The sequence below is a fragment of the Pseudophryne corroboree genome, chromosome 3, assembly GCF_028390025.1.
Source record: "Pseudophryne corroboree isolate aPseCor3 chromosome 3, aPseCor3.hap2, whole genome shotgun sequence".
NCBI classification, from domain to species: domain Eukaryota; kingdom Metazoa; phylum Chordata; class Amphibia; order Anura; family Myobatrachidae; genus Pseudophryne; species Pseudophryne corroboree.
The window spans coordinates 197,513,369-197,532,352 of record NC_086446.1 but is presented as its reverse complement, the minus strand read 5'-3'; the positions used below and the strand labels follow the sequence as shown (position 1 = coordinate 197,532,352).

At 45.8% G+C, this 18,984-nt stretch overlaps 1 protein-coding gene and 1 pseudogene across 3 annotated transcripts in view; both read right to left on the bottom strand.

The window, feature by feature from the left end:
- Positions 1-18,984, bottom strand: part of SH2D4B (SH2 domain containing 4B) — a 525,622-nt gene that overhangs the window by 39,810 nt on the left and 466,828 nt on the right. The window lies entirely within an intron of this gene.
- On the bottom strand, positions 44-162 carry LOC134894933 (5S ribosomal RNA; annotated as a pseudogene).

The following is an 18,984-nucleotide window of genomic DNA, read 5'->3' as shown; positions in this document are numbered from 1 at the left end:
CCCTCCGTGGGTTCAGTGCAAACACCAATTCAATTCCACTGGAGACCCACAACACCTGGTATTCCTAAGTGGTCTCCCACTGAAGTACTGACCAGGCCCAACACTGTATCGCCTCCAAGATCGGACGGGATTGGGCATACCCAGTGTGGTATGGTAGTGGGTGACGTATGGAAAAGGGCAGAGAGTGCAACTGATTGCGGGATGTGTGTTATTGTGCCAGTTTTAGCCAAATACAATCCTCCTTATTAGATAAATTTGTTGACCGTCATTGCACCAATTTAGCGACCCAAACACATGGGTATGCAGAGGTTAAATCATATGGTCAACAAGAGTTGATAGCATAAGCCTCTGTTGTTATTGTTCGTGGCGTGAGGCAAAACAAAAAGAGTAGCCTATTATAATTTAAGGCATGTGTAAAGAACAAACACAAAATTCCAATGAGCCAAATGTCTGTTATTGCAGATTAAATCTGTCCGTCAGGAAAGCAAAAATTGAATAGTATCAACGATGGAAGGATTAGCTAAATTAGCACACAGATACATAGGTAGATGTGCTTTAAAGGAATATATATTTGCTGCAATAGGTTTAGACATTATACATACAGTATGTTACATTATACTGCACAGGACTATGGTGCATTTTCTATAGTGCATTCCTGTTATTATCGGTCATGCACTAGCAGTATTTACTAAATATATTTATCATGGGGCCAAGACAATGCACTTTCTAATTATTAGCCAAGACTCTATAATGGCTGGCCTAGGGGCTCCTACCACTGCATTCCCCTGGTGGGCACCACATGGCCCAGTCCGACACTGTCCACACCAATATTAAACAAAACATTATTTGAAAACATGATGATTTGTCTTCAAAACATAAATCAAGACTCATGTCTGATAAGCATAGTGAGAATCATCTAGGCGCGGGTGTCTGGGATGGGGGATGCATGGAATGCACAGCCTAAACTCCCCACCCAAATTAAAAAAATATATGTCAACTACTGTATGTCCTTTCTAGTGTCCAAACCTCCCAGCACCCAGCCTGCTTGAGCCCGGTAGCTCTGCTGATAAACACAGATGGGAGTGTGTGAGGAGTGTGGACTGGGAACTGCAATTCTATGCACTTTCACAAAAGATGGCATTCTAAGGACCAGTCTCCTACACATGCGCAATAGCACTTGACAGGAGCAATCCCGACAGCCGGCATCCCGGCCGTAAGTATAGCAGCCGGGTTAGGGCCGGGTGTGTTGGGGGGTTAGGTTTAGGCACCACCTGGGGGTGTTAGGGTTAGCTACGGGAGTTAGGGTAAGGCTGTGGGGAGGGCGGATGGTTAGGCTGCGGGGAGGGGAGGTTAGGTTTAAGCACTAAGGGGGGAGGGTTAGCACCACCAGGTGCAGGAAGGGATGGTTAAGGGTAGTGTCAAAGTCGAAAAATATTGTAATGCATATGCCTTGTACTAACCCCATGCACATGCCCGCTGCACGTGCACTCGCTCTGCCGTGCGTGCGCATATCCGCAATTTGCGTAACGGAGCTTTCCACGGCCATGCGCCTTAGCGCGTGGTATGCGCATTTACGGTAGAGTTTGTGAGCGCATAGAGGGTTATTAGAACATTACATATTTAACCCAAATAGAGTTGTATCCCATCTTAAACTTCCCTCAGGACTGCGACCAAGAAAATGAGCCCAGCACGATATCGGCACTCTCTCTAGCAGCCACCATACAAGATATGCAAGTGGGCACGGCCCAACCAGTAAGAGCAGTAGCAAAGGCCCCTAGCGGAGGGACAGGTGAGGTCGTGTCCACAGGTAAGTACGGTACAGTACATTATGCAGAGTCAATTACACCTCACATTGTAGAAGCAACCCAGAATGATGTAATTGAACTAAATCCTGTCAGGGTGATCGCAGTCCCCAATGGGAAGACTGACGCTCAGGGAATCACTCCCGTCAGGAACATTGCTATGCATTGTCCCTGGTCCCGGACAGAATTGAGGACAATTATGTCTGAATTTCCCGATCCCAGAAAAGATCTAGCCGCATGTCAGAGGTTTATTAGAGAACTAGGTAACGCCACCGAACCCACAAACAAAGATTGGCGGACAGTGCTACGGGAATGTATGCCCTCCAATATTGACCCTGTGAAATTCATTGCTGATTGTCAATTAAACGCAGAGGTACCTCTCACTGATGAATACACTCAGGAGAATGTACGACAGATCAATCTGCAATTAGGAGTATATTTCCCAACTGTTGTCAAGTGGAATAAAATCTTCTCCATTAGACAAAAAGAAGGTGAAGCTGCTTCTGAATATTTCCATCGAGCACTGCAGGAAATGGCTAGATACACTGGGGTCGAGGATATTAAGGAAAATGTACATCATAGAGAGGTATCTGTGTCCGTATTAATGGACGGCTTGAAGGAAACGTTGAGAACAAGGGTACAAACCACTCAACCAAATTGGAGAGGTATCTCGGTGGCTGCATTAAGAGAGTCCGCTATTGAGCATGATCGGAACATCATTAGGCACCGGGAGTCACAGGGGGATAAGCTGATGACAGTAAGTATAAAAGCCCTGACAACGAAGCCACATCAGCCTAAACCCCAGACTCCTGATGGTAAGTCGTATGTGGTAAAATGTTATAAATGTCAGAGGGAAGGACATTACGCACGGAACTGTAATTTTAAAGACCCACATAAGGTATATCGACCCCCTAGACCAGAACATGACCCACAGTATGACACACGTAATTGGGATCAGGGACCGCATAGGAGGAGTTATGAGCCACATGCAGGGGAAACTAGGAGGTACCCACCTAGAAGGGACTGGCAGACCTCTGGAAATTCTCAGCTACCCCTCTCACATATTGTAGCTGCCAGCGCGCTGTGGGAGGGTCACAACATACAATAGGGGTTAGGCCACACCTGTAGTTTGCAGCCAGTAAAGTTGATTGCTAGCCTTGGAAATGAACCCGAGGTTACAGTTGATGTAGCTGGTAGATCACTACCTTTCCTTGTAGATACAGGGGCGGCCAGGTCAGTGTTAAATTGAACGGTAGGTATGAAAACAACGGGTAAAACAATTTCAGCAATGGGGGTAACAGGAGTAGTGCAACACTACCCTTTAAGTAAACCAGCACAGATTACGATAGGGCCTTTGCAGACCAAGCACTCCTTTTTGCTAGCTGCATCGGCTCCGACTAATCTACTTGGGAGAGATTTATTGTGTTAGATGAGGTGTGTCATATATTGTACTCCTGAGGGTGTCTTCTTAGATATACCCGAGAATCACGTTCAGGAAGTGCAGGATATGTTAGACACTCCACAAAGGTTAATGTCACACTCTGCTGTTATAGACAAGTGTCCATCCAAGGTAGAGGAAATGATCTCCCAGATACCGGAATCCCTCTGGACCAAAGATGGGCAAGACACTGGATTGATGGCAAACGTAGCTCCTGTAGTAGTGCAAGTAAAAGATGGTAGGATAGCTCCAAAAATCCCACAGTATCCTCTGAAGCCAGAGGTGAAATTTGGAGTGTACCCAGTCATAGAGCGCTTGCTACAACAGGGCATCCTAGTTAGGACATCCAGCACTGCCAATAGTCCCATCTTCCCTGTGAAAAAGAGTGGGGGGAGGGGTTACAGGCTAGTGCAGGATCTAAGGGGGATAAACAAGATAGTTGAGAGCCAATTCCCCGTAGTGCCAAATCCAGCTGTCATCCTCATGCAAATCCCCCCTACTGCGAAGTTTTTCACTGTCATTGACCTCTGTTCTGCTTTCTTTTCGGTCCCTCTGCACCCTGACAGCCAATACTTGTTTGCATTCACATACAGAGGAGTACAGTACACCTGGACTCGCTTACCCCAAGGTTTCATTGACAGCCCAAGTATTTTCTCCAGGCTTTGCATGACTGTTTACAATCCTTTCAACCTGAGAGCGGATCAGTATTAATACAGTATGTAGATGACTTACTGCTGTGTTCTGATTCACTCGAATCGTCCTTGAGAGACACGAAACAGCTTCTGTTTCACCTTTCTAATATGGGACACAAGGTTTAAAAGGATAAGTTACAGTTATGCCAGACCAAGGTGAAATATTTGGGACATTGCTTAACACAAGGACTGAGACACCTCACCGCTGATAGAATACAGGCGATTCGCGACATGACTCTGCCACAAACCCAGCAACAGATCCGCACTTTCCTAGGAACGTGTGAGTACTGCCGAAACTGGATCCCAGGGTTCTCCATACTGGCTTTACCTTTGCAAGAGATGGTCTCTTCAAACAAACCAGATCGGATTTCGCACACAGATGAGTCCGAACTGGCATTTGAGAGACTCAAACAGTGCCTATCACAGGCACCTGCATTAGGTATGCCAGATTATGGGAAACCCTTTGAATTGTATGGCACAGAAAGTGCTGGGTGTGCGGCAGGTGTCCTAACCCAGATACATGGTGATGCCAGCAGGCCGGTAGCTTACTACAGTGCACAGTTGGACACCGTAGCACGGTCTCTCCCCACATGCTTGCGAAGTGTTGCAGCGATAGCATTGCTAGTGAGTAAAAGCGAAGATGTAGTGTTGGGACACAACCTGACCATCCATACACCTCATGCAGTATCAACCTTACTGAACTCTGCCCAAACCAGACATGTCTCATCAGCACGGTTTACAAGGTGGGAATTAGCACTAATGGCCCCTGTAAACATCACCATAAGGAGATGCAGCGCACTAAATCCTGCAACTTATCTCCCAGGTGTGCCTGGACAGGCACAAAGGGTGGAGGATGAGAGTGATGGTGAAGGAGGATTTAGTACAGACACTGATACGCATGATTGTATGGAATATCTGAACCAAACTTTCACTGCAAGACCCGACATTAGTGACAACCCACTGGAAGGCGTAGATTTTACTTTTTACATTGACGGTAGTTGCCACAGACAGACGGACTCGGGAGACTTGTGCACTGGATACGCAGTCGTAGATGACAAAGGTATCATAGAAGCTGAACCCCTGGGCCCACCGCACTCAGCACAAGTTGCTGAGCTGGTCGCCCTAACCAGAGCGTGTGAATTGGCTAAGGGTAAGTCAGCCAATATTTATACAGATTCTAGGTATGCCTTTGGAGTAGTGCATGATTTCGGGGCCCTATGGCATCTCAGAAATTTCATGACGGCAGCTGGCACACCTGTAGCGCATGCATCCCATATAAAAAGGCATCTAACAGCGATACAGGAACCTGACAGAGTGGCTGTTATCAAGTGCAAAGCCCACACTTACAGCCAAGACCCAGTGTCACTTGGTAACAGCCGTGCAGATGAAGCTGCTAAATCAGCAGCCAGCACCCCCACACAGACAGATATCACACAACTGATGGTATTCAATACCGTCAACACACAAAAATTACGTGAAATGCAAAATTTGTGTTCCCCACAGGAAAAGGCAGTCTGGAGGTCAAAAGGATATGGCCAGGAGTCCTCAGGACTCTGGACAGATGGACAGGGTAAGCCAGTAGCCCCCAGAGCATATCTTCCAAGCTTAGCTGAGGCGGCACATGGTCTGACTCATCTGGGCAAAGAGGGTATGTGTAAGCTGGTGAGAGCCTACTGGTGTGCGCCAGGATTCTCTTCTCATGCGGGTAAGAGAGCAATGACATGTCTTACCTGCTTGAGGAAGAATATTGGAAAGTCAATACCAACAGAACCATCCCATATCCCGCCAACAGACGCCCCTTTTCAGGTAATACAAATTGATTTCATACAATTGCCACCCTGCAGAAATTAAAATATGTGTTAGTTTGTATTGACGTGTTTTCAAATTGGGTAGAAGCATTCCCCGCTGTCACAAATACTGCTACGTTCACTGCAAAGAAGATCGTGCAGGAATTTGTGTGCAGATATGGTATCCCTAGGATAATTGAAAGCGATAGGGGTACCCATTTTACAGGTGAAGTCTTTCAGGTTATGTGCATACTAATGGGAATTAATAGTAAGCTGCATACTCCGTACCGCCCACAGGCGAGTGCGAAAGTGGAAAGAGTACACAGCACTATTAAGAACAAGTTGAGCAAAGTGATGGCTGAAACAGGATTGTTGTGGCCAGAAGCTTTGCCACTTGTATTGTACAGCATCAGAACCACTCCCAGGTCCCCCCTTAATCTATCACCCTTTGAGATTCTTTTTGGTCGACAACCCCATGTAATGATTGACCCCCATTATGATTTGAAATGTAATAATGAGGTGACGGTAAGATATATGGTTAAGATGAGCCAACAGCTGAGGAATCAAAACAGCAATCTAAAGCTGGTGATTCCTGACCTACCAAACAGTAATTGTCATGACATTGAACCTGGGGATTATGTAATGATTCGACATTTTCTACGCTCAGGTTGCCTTATTGACCGGTGGGAAGGCCCGTGCCAAGTCTTACTGACCAGCACGACAGCATTGAAGGTTGCCGAGAGAGAGACTTGGGTCCACTCCTCCCACTGTAAGAAGGTCGCTGACCCAGAGAAAGCCCGTGACAAAGAGCAGAGTGTAGAGGAAATCGTATCACTGGAGTGCCTATTCCGGGAAGGTTGAGAGGCAGGACTGTTGTCACGGCACCTGAGTACAGAGAACTACAAGACCAGAGGCGGTTGTCGCACAAAATTTCTTTTTCCTTTTTATTATTTTCTCCATCTCCCATTACCCTCCTTTCCCCCCTTCCTTGCTCCTTTTTCTCCCCCCTTAGCAAGATGGACTTACCCCAAGAGACTGCATTCCGGGTTTTCCTGTTGACCCTGTTGTTGACCAGAGCAGTCTGTTTCGGTGAGAGCACCAGAGAGGTCGAGAAAGGATCTGGAATGGGTCCTGATGGCAAGGACGGATTTGTAGAATTCCAAGAGCAACACATTCACCGAGCAAAGGCGAGTATCAGAAAACGATCTGGTAGTCAAGAAACTAGGAGGCACTGTGAAGGGTTATTGGCTGAGGAAAATTGTATTTGTAGAAACTGTGAAAACATAGTTGAGGACGGGTGCATCCAGAGATGTCAGTCCAGTCTTAATATCAACATGGACCGTCATCCATTGAGTGACTATCACTCATTAGTGGGTAAGGTTTTAAACCAAACAGAATGCTGGGTGTGCTCACAAGTACCTCAAGGTCAGAGCAAGTCAGGACTAGTACCGTATCCTTTAACAATACATGAGGTACTTGAATTAAGGGGTGGGAGACCGGTGGACAAGAAATTTAATATTTCTAGGCCCCCTAGTTTGAATCTCCACCAATATCATGTGGATAGATCCTTAGTATGTTTCAACATTTCCAATCCCCGAAAGCCGGGAAATTGGGAAGTGACATGGAATAACCAAACCATGGCATTTTCACTCAGAGCCGATAGAATGCCCGTAGACATTGAACTTATACCCCAAATAGCCGACGGTGGGAGGTATTTTCGGTACAGGTATACGCTAGGAAGTAGGACCATGCGGGTTGGAGAAGTATCACCAGGGTACTGTGCGCATATCATACAGCCTGATACGTGTACTGAACAGATGAGAGAGTTAGGGATAGGATTTTTCACCTGGAAGGTTTGCAATATGGTAATGTCATATTCTGTCCCATATGTTCTCCCCGATGATGCATATTTCATATGCGGGAGGAAGGCGTATAAGTGGCTTGCCCCAAACTCAGAGGGATTGTGTTACATTGGAAGAGTGTTGCCAGAAGTAATGACCATAACCCATAATAAGATGAAAGACATTCACCGCAATGCTCAAGCTCCTTACACTCACACTCACTATGAACACATCGTTAAGAGACACCTTATAGATAGGACAGAGCACGCAGCCTCTGATTTGATCCACGAATCCACCGGGATTCAATTCCTACTCGCGTTAGATATCACCCGTACCGCCAGAGGAATTATAAATTTTAGGTATATTCATGCGCTAGCCAACTTGATAGATAATATCACCGAGATGTATGATGACACCTTCAGGTATACAGGGAGGGAATTGCAAGCTTACAAAACGGAACTGATCCAGCACAGGATGGTCCTCAATTATATCACAGCGGTGACAGGCGGGTACTGTGTCACCTTAGCAACTCAGTATGGTGTAAAGTGCTGCACGTACATCACAAACAGCACTGATGACCCAACCGAGGTCATCGATCAAAAGATGGACGATATCTTGCAATTGAAGTGGGAGTTCCGGAGGAGACACAACCTTACCCTTACTGCTGTGAGTAATGAACTGACCGGCTGGGTCTCATGGTTGAACCCACGCAATTGGTTCTCAGGTTTAGGAGAATGGGCTCAAAATGTTATCGTGAGTGTAGGAAAGTTTCTCCTTTGTATCCTGGGAGTCGTCATAATAATTGGTTTGATATTTAGATGTGTTCGATTTTTAATGCGGCGCAAGCGCAGTACCAAAGTGATGAGTTTGAGGAGCGGGGGCATTGTTACAACAACTGATTTCATTTATGACCCATCAATTGAGACAATGTTGTGATAAGACGTGATTCCACGGTCCGTTTCTTTCACCTGTTTCTCCTTTGTTTTCCCTCAAGCAAAAATACATCCATTCGGAAGAAACTTTGATGAATTATACATCCATTCGGAAAAGACTCTTTGATGGACACTCTAAAGACATTGATGGACACTCTAGAGACTTTTATGGACACTCTAAAGACTTTGATTAACACTCACGGCAAAGATACACCCATCCGGACAAGACTTCAACCAACACCCAAGGACTATTGCACAAATGTTATGTGATTGTATTTGTGATACGTGTCTTATCTTCATCTCTACAACCTTCAGGTAGTGACACACATAGTCGACAGGTGATATATATATACATATATTAGCATTCACATGTGTTTCCCTCTCCATGTATCATCAACTAAATGTGCACCCCATTTTGTTGGAACAAGAAGCCGAAAAGAGCTCGGTAGTGTTTGTTGGCCCACTTACAGACCCTTAATACGGGATGAGAAGGATTTAATGTATACTTCGCAATACCTCGAAGCTTATCTAGAACATGTACGGCACAATGATACATGCCCCTCAGACATGGATTTCATACATACATGCTTTTACTATCCCACTAGGCCATACATTTCCCGCCTACACCTCTCCTCCTACCATCCAATTATTTTATAGATATTGTATTGTATATTTTTCTGTTTAATGTTTAGATAGTGGCAGTTATTGTTGACTGCCAAAGGGTGGACTGTCAAAGTCGAAAAATATTGTAATGCATATGCCTTGTACTAACCCCATGCACATGCCCGCTGCGCGTGCACTCGCTCTGCCGTGCATGCGCATATCCGCAATTTGCGTAACGGAGCTTTCCACAGCCATGCGCCTTAGCGCGTGGTATGCGCATTTACGGTAGAGTTTGTGAGCGCATAGAGGGTTATTAGAACATTACATATTTAACCCAAATAGCGTACATTGTAGATATAGTTCCCCTAGACCATGTCAGCGAGTATTAATAGTTTAAACAGTTCCTGGACAGAGAGATACGCCTTTGCATGATAGGAAGGGTCAGATAAAGGTTGGAAGGTGATGTCTAGTACCAGCTATAGGGTATTTTGAGGGTAACATTCCGGTGTTGGTTAGAGAAAGATCGCTTGTTCCTGCATATAGTTAAGTACAAAAGTAGAATATGAACATTAACTGTATTTACTGTATTTTATGTATGTGGCGGGAATCCAGAGGATACCACCCACAAGAGCAGTTGGGGAAAGACATCGCCCACCTATTCAAATCCACCTATGATCTTTTCTGTAATGTAGAGACACATCCCTGTGTCCAATGGACAATGAGATTACAGTGACCATTGTATTGTGTATGCATGTTGTGTATAAAAAGACCATTGTTGCCTGGCCGGTCAGAAGACTCTAAATGCTATCTGTATGACCAGCGGAGGACCGAATCGGGTTGCGCTTGCGAACTTTCTCACGTATGTATATTCTCTATAGCCATTATTCTGTTTAGATTTACTTGATAGCCTGTAGTGTATGATTTGTATTGTTTTTACCTTTTGGAATTAATCCACTGAGGCCTTAGAACCCTGTGGTTGCGACTACAAATCAGTGTTGTGTTTTCACTTTCCTGCCTGGGCTTTAAAGTAGATAAATCTGTATAAGGTGTATAAGCATTGATAAGGTGTATGCACTGCGGGTACTTTGTATCACCAGCGCTACTTAAGGTTAAAAGGTATTACATCATTACAGTACTTTGCTGTTAAGGGTTTAAAGTATAAGCATATCATTACATTGTATCATTAACAAGGTTTAAAGGTTATCCATCGTGTGTGCGCTCGCTGTGTGTACTCCGTACACTCAGCGCAGCGTGTGTACGCCAAGTGCGTACCACGTGCAGGACTCTGTATGCAAATAGCGTACAAAGTGCGTAGCACGTGCTTTTAGTTTAGCGGCCATAACGGCTCCACGGTAAAAGTGTATTTAGAGGTATAGCATTTCGGTCTAAGATAATATCGACATTATCAGCAGGGGAGAGAGGAGAACATACTTACCTTGCCCCTGATGGGATTTCAAACATCGGGATGCCGGCTTCGGTTTTGTGACCACTGGCATCCCACCTGGCTAGTCTAACATACTGAACCCTTTATACAATTTTAAAGTTACAGGCAATTGAAACCATAATGCATACCTGTATGTACATTAAAAGCATTCATTTTACAGAAGGATTTAAATAAGACAATGAAAGCCTCATTTCATCACTTTGACCAATTCTCAATAAATGCTACAGTAGTAGAAAGTACTTTAGACTGAATATATAATCTACAAAGCAGTCAACACTAAATCACTGTGGCAGACTGGCCATATTTCTAACGTCAAGGCCAGTCCTGTTACACCACATTTCCTTAAATGTGAAGAACAGTGAAGAAAAACACTAGCAGTTTGACAGGCAAGAACCAATGTGATCTATAGTTTCTTTAACCAAGTGTCAAGGAATAATGTTTTAAAGCACATATGTCACTTTTCAGAAATTGTGATTTTCTTTTTTAAGCACTTTGTGGATCTGGTTATTGCAGGGTGGAAAATATTACAGCATCATAAAATATATTAATGTTACTATGAAGCAGAAAAATTATACATGTAAAATTCAAATCAGATGCACCAACTTTTATATGACAGCCCAAATGGACTGAATCTGCTGCATGTAATAATTTCCATTCTCTCTGTGTCAAAATAGAGATCTACTGTAAAAATCTGTATCAAAATAGAATTTTTTTTTTTGCTGTCATGAATACAATGTTATTCCTTGAACAGCCACAAACTAAAAGTTGATGCAACTTATTGAAAAAGACACAAATACATATGTAAAAGATCATCTGTAATACTATAATACAGTATAAACTCTTTGACCAAGTTTTACTTGTATCTGTACTATTATTACTATATCGTTCTGTGTTTAAAAAGCAGCATAGTAACATACTGTATCAGCTTGACCACAGTGTTATGTGGAGAAGTTACCCATACAGTATCTACCAATCAGCTTCTGGCTATCATGTATCAAGTACATTCAATAAAATGATGGCTAGATGTTGATTAGTCACTATGTGCTTTTTGCAATACACATTTGTTTTTATATCTAAAGTCTGACTTCAGGCTCTCCATAGGGAGCTGAGACTGAGCAAGAACCGGAAGTAGTAAGCATGTGGCCATTTTCAGAGTACGGTACGGGAATGTTCTGCGCATGTAGTCTCAAGTAATGATATAGCCACTGAAAAGTCTTAAATGGAGCCTCCTGGAGGAGTCTGAGCTGCAATACACCCTGTAGTAAAGCTGGGTACACACGTGTTTGCCCATGAACTACCGGGCAAATGATATAGGGCAGTACGGATGGTGTAATGGTTAGCATTACTGCCTCACAGCACTGAGGTCATGGGTTCGATTCCCACCATGGCTCTACCTGTGCGGAGTTTGTATATTCTCCCCGTACTTGCGTGGGTTTCCTCCGGGTACTCCGGTTTCCACCCACAATCCAAAAATATATTGGTAGGTTAATTGGAGCCCAACACAAAATTAACCCTAGTATGAACGTGTGCTCGTGTACATGTGATAAGGAATATAGATTGTAAGCTCCACTGGGGCAGGGACTGATGTGAATGGTCAAATAGTCTCTGTAAAGCGCTGCGGAATATGTGTGCGCTATATAAATAACTGGTAATAATAATAATACACACTGAACGATGCTGCTAACGATATTGGTGGTGATTCAGAGTTGTTCGCTCGCTAGCTGCTTTTAGCAGCATTGCACACGCTAAGCCGCCGCCCTCTGGGAGTGTATCTTACCTTAGCAGAATTGCAAATGAAAGATTACCAGAATTGCGAATAGAAATTTCTTAGCAGTTTCTGAGTAGCTCGAGACCTACTCACAAATAGCGATCAGCTCAGGCCGTTTAGTTCCTGGTTTGACGTCACAAACACGCCCAGCGTTCGGCCAGCCACTCCCCCGTTTCTCCAGACACTCCCGCGTTTTTCCCTGACACGCCTGCGTTTTTCCGCACACTCCCAGAAAATGTCCAGTTTCCGCCCAGAAACACCCACTTCCTGTCAATCACACTCCGATCACTTCAATGATGAAAATTCTTCATTCGGGCGTGAGTAAATCTACTAAGTTTTGTGCTAAAATACTTAGCGCATGCGCACTGCGTTCCATGCGCATGCGCAGTTTTGCCTTAATCGCTCCGTTGCGAAAATCGGCAACGAGCGAACTCGGAATGACCCCCATAGTTCAGTGACGTCATCCTGCCACAACCCTGAACATGCAGTTTTTTATGAAATCGTCAGACTGACCTGCATGCTCAGATGATAGGCAATATCGTTAACGACCTGCGTAAACACACATTGTTAATGATATTGTCCATACACACTGGATGATTATCACATACACACTGTAATGATGTGTCATTAACGTCCACATCGTTCATAAAATCGTCCAGTGTGCATGGGGCTTAAGTGTCTGTGAAAATCACATATACAGCATTTCTTTACATTTAGTAAAGCAACAGGAGCAGTGTTTAAAAGGTAATTTAACACTACTGTCAGGGTTTGTGCAAGGTGCCTAGGACCCCTAGACAAGGGAAGGATAGACTAAAGCCAGGGATGAGAGAGCATAGGGCTAGTGAACTTCAGGCAGCAGACATCACAGATCTTGTCAGTCATGTTGCAGCTACACTCAGACCAGCACTAAGACCTGGCAGGGCAGTGAGTTTAGTGTATAGGGTGAGAACGATATCGGTAGTTGGGAAGTCCTGTGGGTCTCCTCTGCTTCCAGTACCATGTAAAAGAAGGATGTCTCTCAGAGAAAGCCTTATAATTTCGTTAGGCAGCTCAGCGGCGTCTTGAACAGCTGCCTAAAGCTGTCAAATGTTAGCGCCAGCCCTGACATCAAGAAACCCTTATATTCAGAGATAAAGACTGATTCAGGCATAATTAGGTAAAGGCAAGCATGTACATATGACTCTAATAGTTAAAATTAAAATATTTATAATTTTGTGTCTGCTTCGGGGAGCAATTAAGATGCTCCAAACCAATTGTGTACTTATTAGCTGCAATTTTCAACGATTAAGTTTGATATATTTTTACCTCCAGTCACAATCCAGTCTCATATCTGCCAGGTATTGTATATATGACAATGGGAGTAAGTTGAAGTGAAGGGGAGGGAATCAAAGCTTAAGTTTTGTAAATGTAACTGACTAGATTGCAGAGATGGAAAAACTGCATTCATTTACAGAGTAACTTTGAAAAAATCACTATATTTTTTAACATAGCTGCATTAGACCTAATTTACAAAACCGGCACATAGTTTTTATGACCAATGTGGTGTCCCTATATGGATCACCCAGGAGGACTTAAAGCTACATGCTACTATCAACTGAAGCCTCAACAAACTACAAGTCCGTCTAGGTGAGCAGAGTAAAAAAAAAAATCTGAAAAGTCACACTGTGCAAGGGTGCAAATGTCACATAAATTTCTAAGCTTTTTCCCATTTGGAAATGCCTTTCGCACCCAGAGGTGAACCCCTACAATATTAGGGACCTGCCTGATAAGGTCACCATGAAGAAGGTGGGCAGGCTCATATATTGGCCAATATATGTGAAGAACTTTGTATATGATGGTTGTTATAATTTTAATGGTGTATGGCGCACCTGCACTCTTGTTCCTATATTGTAGTATATAGGTAGCACATCCCATTATCAGAAGCTAGGGTGTGTAGTCCAGGCCCTCTCTCCACTACAGTAATCATTTCAGTTTTTCTCCTTAAATACTGTTTACCATGATCTTACTTACAGCCTAAATTAATCAGTAGAGTGAGCGGGCCCGATGCTACCCGCTCAGCAAAGGGATGCAGTGCAGATAGGCGCCGGACCAGAGAGGCGTTCTCCATGCTCTGCATCCCTGTGCTGCCGCTGCGCCTGATCCCCTGCTGCTGCTGCCGCCAGCTGCTGCCCCTTTCACACTGTGTGACAGGCAGTGGCGCTGGCAGCTTCAAGGCAAGCCTCCATCCTCCCCCACTTGATTGTGTTCATCAGAAAAATGGGCAGAGCCTCATGGGCAAATGGGTCGGAGCTTAACAGGCGGAGCCACATGGAGTAGACCAGGCTGCCAGAGACTCAAGAGGTACAGCTGCTGCGTGTATTGTACTGTAGGGCCAGCAGCATGAAGCCTCCTCTCACCTCGCCTCCCCTGTGACAGTGCAGTGGCCAAAAGGGGGCGGAGCTACACAGGAACAGGCTGCAGCACCCTGCTACACAGGAGGATGAGCTGCTACATCTCCAGCCTGCCAGATTTCTTTAGGTAAGTGTGTGTGTATATGTATACAGTATCTGTGTATATGTGTGTAATGTATGTACAGTATGTATATATGTGCATGTATGTTTGACTTTGTAACATAATGTGCGAGAGCGTCACTGCTACAGGGGGCGTTATGTGTGAGAGTGTTACTGCTACAGGGGGTGTTATGTGTGAGAGCGTCACTGGTACAGGGGGCGTTACTTGTAAGCGTAACTGGGTACAGTGGGCATTACGTGTGAGAGCGTCACTGGTACAGGGGGCGTTACGTGTGAGAGCGTCACTGCTACAGGGGGCATTACGTGTGAGAGCATCACTGGTGCAGGGGGCATTACGTGTGAGTGTCACTGGTGCAGGGGGTGTTACGTGTGAGAGCGACACTGGTACAGGGGGCGGTACGCGTGTGTCACTGCTACAGGGGACGTTACGTATGAGAGCGTCACTGGTACAGGGGGCATTTTGTTTGTAAGCGTCACCGATACAGGGGGCATTATGTGTGAGAGTGTAACTGTTACAGCGGGCGTTACGTGTGAGAGCATCACTGGTACAGGGGGCGTTACGTGTGAGAGCGTTACTGGTACAGGGGGAGTTACGTGTGTAAGCATCACTGGTACAGGGGGTGTTATATGTGTAAGCGTCACTGGTGCAGGGGGCGTTACGCATGTAATCGTCACTGCTACAGGGGGCGTTACGCGTGTAATCGTCACTGCTACAGGGGGCGTTACGTGTGAGAGCGTCACTGGTACAGAGGGCATTACGTGTGAGAGCGTCACTGGTACAGGGGGTGTTATGTGTGAAAGCGTCACTGGTACAGGGGACGATACGTGAGAGAGTGTCACTGGTACAGGGGGCATTTTATTTGTAAGCGTCACTGATACAGGAGGCATTACGTGTGAGAGTGTAACTGGTACAGGGGGCGTTACATGTGAGAGCGTCACTGGTACAGGGGGCGTTACGTGTGAGAGCATCACTGGTACAGGGGGCGTTACATGTGAGAGTGTCATTGCTACAGGGGGCATTACGTGTGTAAGCATCACTGATACAGGGGGCGTTACGTGTGTAAGAGGAACTGGTACAGGGGGCGTTACATGTGTAAGCGCCACTGGTACGGGAGGGTTTTGTTTGTAAGCGTCACTGATACGGGGGCATTACATGTGTAAGCGTTATTGGTACAGGTGGCGTTACGTGAGTAAGCGGTACTGGTACAGGGGGCGTTACGTGTGTAAGCATCACTACTACAGGGGGAGTTTTGTATAAGCGTCACTTCTGCAGGGGGCGTTGCGTGTGTAAGCGTCACTACTACAGGGTTCATTGTGTGCATAAGCGGCACTACTACAGGGAGCATTATGTGTATTAGCGTTACTGCTATAGGGGGCATTATGTGCGCTTTTCCTTTGTAAAGTATGGGAGGGCGAAAATTTATAGTTTGCAAGGGGGCGCCGAACACCCTAGCACCGGCCCTGAGAGTGAGGACACTATTATTATTATTATCATCTATATAGCGCCACAAGGGTTCCGCAGCACCTTACAAAGGGGGTCATTCCGACCCGATCGCTAGCTGCAGTTTATCGCAGTGCAGCGATCGGGTCGGAACGGCGCCGGCGAATGCCGGACGACCAAAGACTGTCAGTACCCAGCGGTTGCCTCTGCCTGATTGACAGGCAGAGGCGGTCGCTGGGCGGGTGGGGGCGGCACGGCGGCATTTGCCCGCCATTTTGGGGGCGCAGTCCGGCCAACGCAGGCATGGCCAGACCATGCAGGGGGTGGGCCGCATCGGCTGCGTGATGCCACACACAGCCGCTGCGACCAGGGGCAGCGAAGAGGTTCTCCTGGGCAGTCGCAGGAGCTGCGCTGGCCGGGAGTTACTCCTCAAATGCAAAAGCATCGCCGCTGTGCGATGCTTTTGCATTTCTGCGGGGTGGGGGGGGGCACTGACATGCCGGGCGGACTAGCCCTGTGCTGGGCATCCCCCCGCATGTCTGAGCGCCTGATCGTAGCTGTGCTAAATTTAGCACAGCTACGATCAACTCGGAATGACCCCCAAAGTACATAAAGGAGCCACACAGGAAAACATTTGACTTACACTATGACTATCATTATTATTAGTAAAATGGTTTTCTGCTTTGGAAGTTCTTACTATATTGCACAAAGTGTGTCTATAGATGCACTTCTATAACTGAAAAATATATATGGGACTAGACCCCATCTTCAGCAGAGACTTTTGGGTAAATTTACTTATACCCCTTTCACACTGCACACATAACCTGGTATCGACTCCGAATTCCCGGGTCGCCTGACCCAGTAACTCAACCCGGGTTATAAGCAGTGTTATTCCCGGGTTGAATACCGGGTCAGTGGCTGCATAAACGGATTCCCAGGTCGATGCGACCCGGGACCCGTTTACTAGATAGGGAGAGGCGGCGCCTCCACCTCTGCCCCCGCCGCTATGGCAACCAACCCATCATATAGCCTGGTCGGACTGCCAGCGAAAGGGGAAGGGAGAGTCTCCAATGCCAGTTCCCACCCGGGAAAGACCTGTTTCCAATTCCCGGGTGGCATTGGAGATGTGAAAGGGGTATTACTGTTTGGTGCACTTTTGATAGCCACCAAGTCTTTGGCGGTTTCGCCAATGGATTTAAAGAGGCAATAATATTATTGCCCCTTTAAATCCAGTGGCCAAACGACGTTCTAAAGCGCTGCATAGCACCAAATGTGCTGAATTAAGTGGGGGTTTTTTGAGTGAAAATAACAATGAACCTTTCTACTTAGACAGAAACATGCTATCTTGCTAGGTAAACAGATGCCTTTTAGTAACAATATAGGAACACCTGCACTAATTAAGGGCCCAGACCAGACCTGTGCTGCAAAATACACTGTCCTGCGTTCAGATAGTCACCGCCCAGGGGAAGTGAAAATTTGCCCCGTGCAAGTGTGCGAATGCATGTGCATGTTGTGCGAAAATTCCTCTCAGTCAACAGACAGCTGCAAAACCGTTTGCATCACACTCGCCATCGAATGTTTTTCCCATCCTGTACAGTGTGTACAGTTTGTGCATAGCTCAATACTTACTCCTCCAGTGCAAACAAATCAGGCTGATCGGGGCCGGAGCGGACGTCACACACCCTCCCTTAAAACGCTTGGAGACGCCTGCATTTTTCCACACACTCTCAGAAAACGGGCAGTTACCACCCACAAACATCTTCTTTCTGTTAATCACCTTGCAAACGACCATGCGATTGAAATTTTCGCACCATCCTTTCGCTGTTTGGTGATGCGCCTGCTCATTGCACTGCATACGCATGCGCAGTACTTTGATAATTGCCCGCTGTGCGAAAACGCACAACAGCGATCAGGTCTGAATCGGGTCCTAAGTTAGGTAGAAACACCAAAGAGGATTTTACATTTTATGTGTCAGATTGACAATTGAAAGTTAGCAGTCCGGTGCACAATACAAGAAAACTAAAAATAAATAAAAATGTGTCAATTGTCCTAATAAATTAGCGATTTCCTGGTTCAAGTTTTGCTTATTCTACAGTAGATTCCAGACAAGCTAGGTAAATCCAGGGCCGGATTAACAATGGGGTTGATGGAGCTGCAGCACAAGGCCCACAGCTTTTGCAGGTCTCTGTGCTGCTGTTTATGGGGGAAAAAAATCCTTCTACTGCAGCATCCTGGGCCCCACCCACCCTCTGTGGCATGAACACCCCTTCCCCTTCCCCTTCCCCCGGCTGTGGAGTGAGTGGAACAAATGCTGCTGCCTCCTCCATGCTGGGTGCTGCAATGCCACACCCAGACTCCTTAACACAGCTAAGGGCACTGGGCGATCAAAACAGGAGCTCTTTGATGGTAGCCTATGGGCAGCAGGGTGTCATGTTCTCCGAGTAGTGACTGCCGTGAATGATATTATAATGGCATGGGTACCTATGTATGTATTTCTAGAGTTACACTGTATTTGTGTTTGTTTGTATTTTTTTTTGCTTATTATGATTAATAATCATAGACCATGTCGACCTACAGACCTGTCGACCAAGCATCCCTGTCGACCTAGTTACTGTTGACCAATAGTGGTCGACCTAGACACTGTCGACCTAGTTACTGTTGATCCTCCATACCACACCCCCTCTGACCACAGCTTCCTCCAGCTCATCTCTCCCGGACCTGAGGCT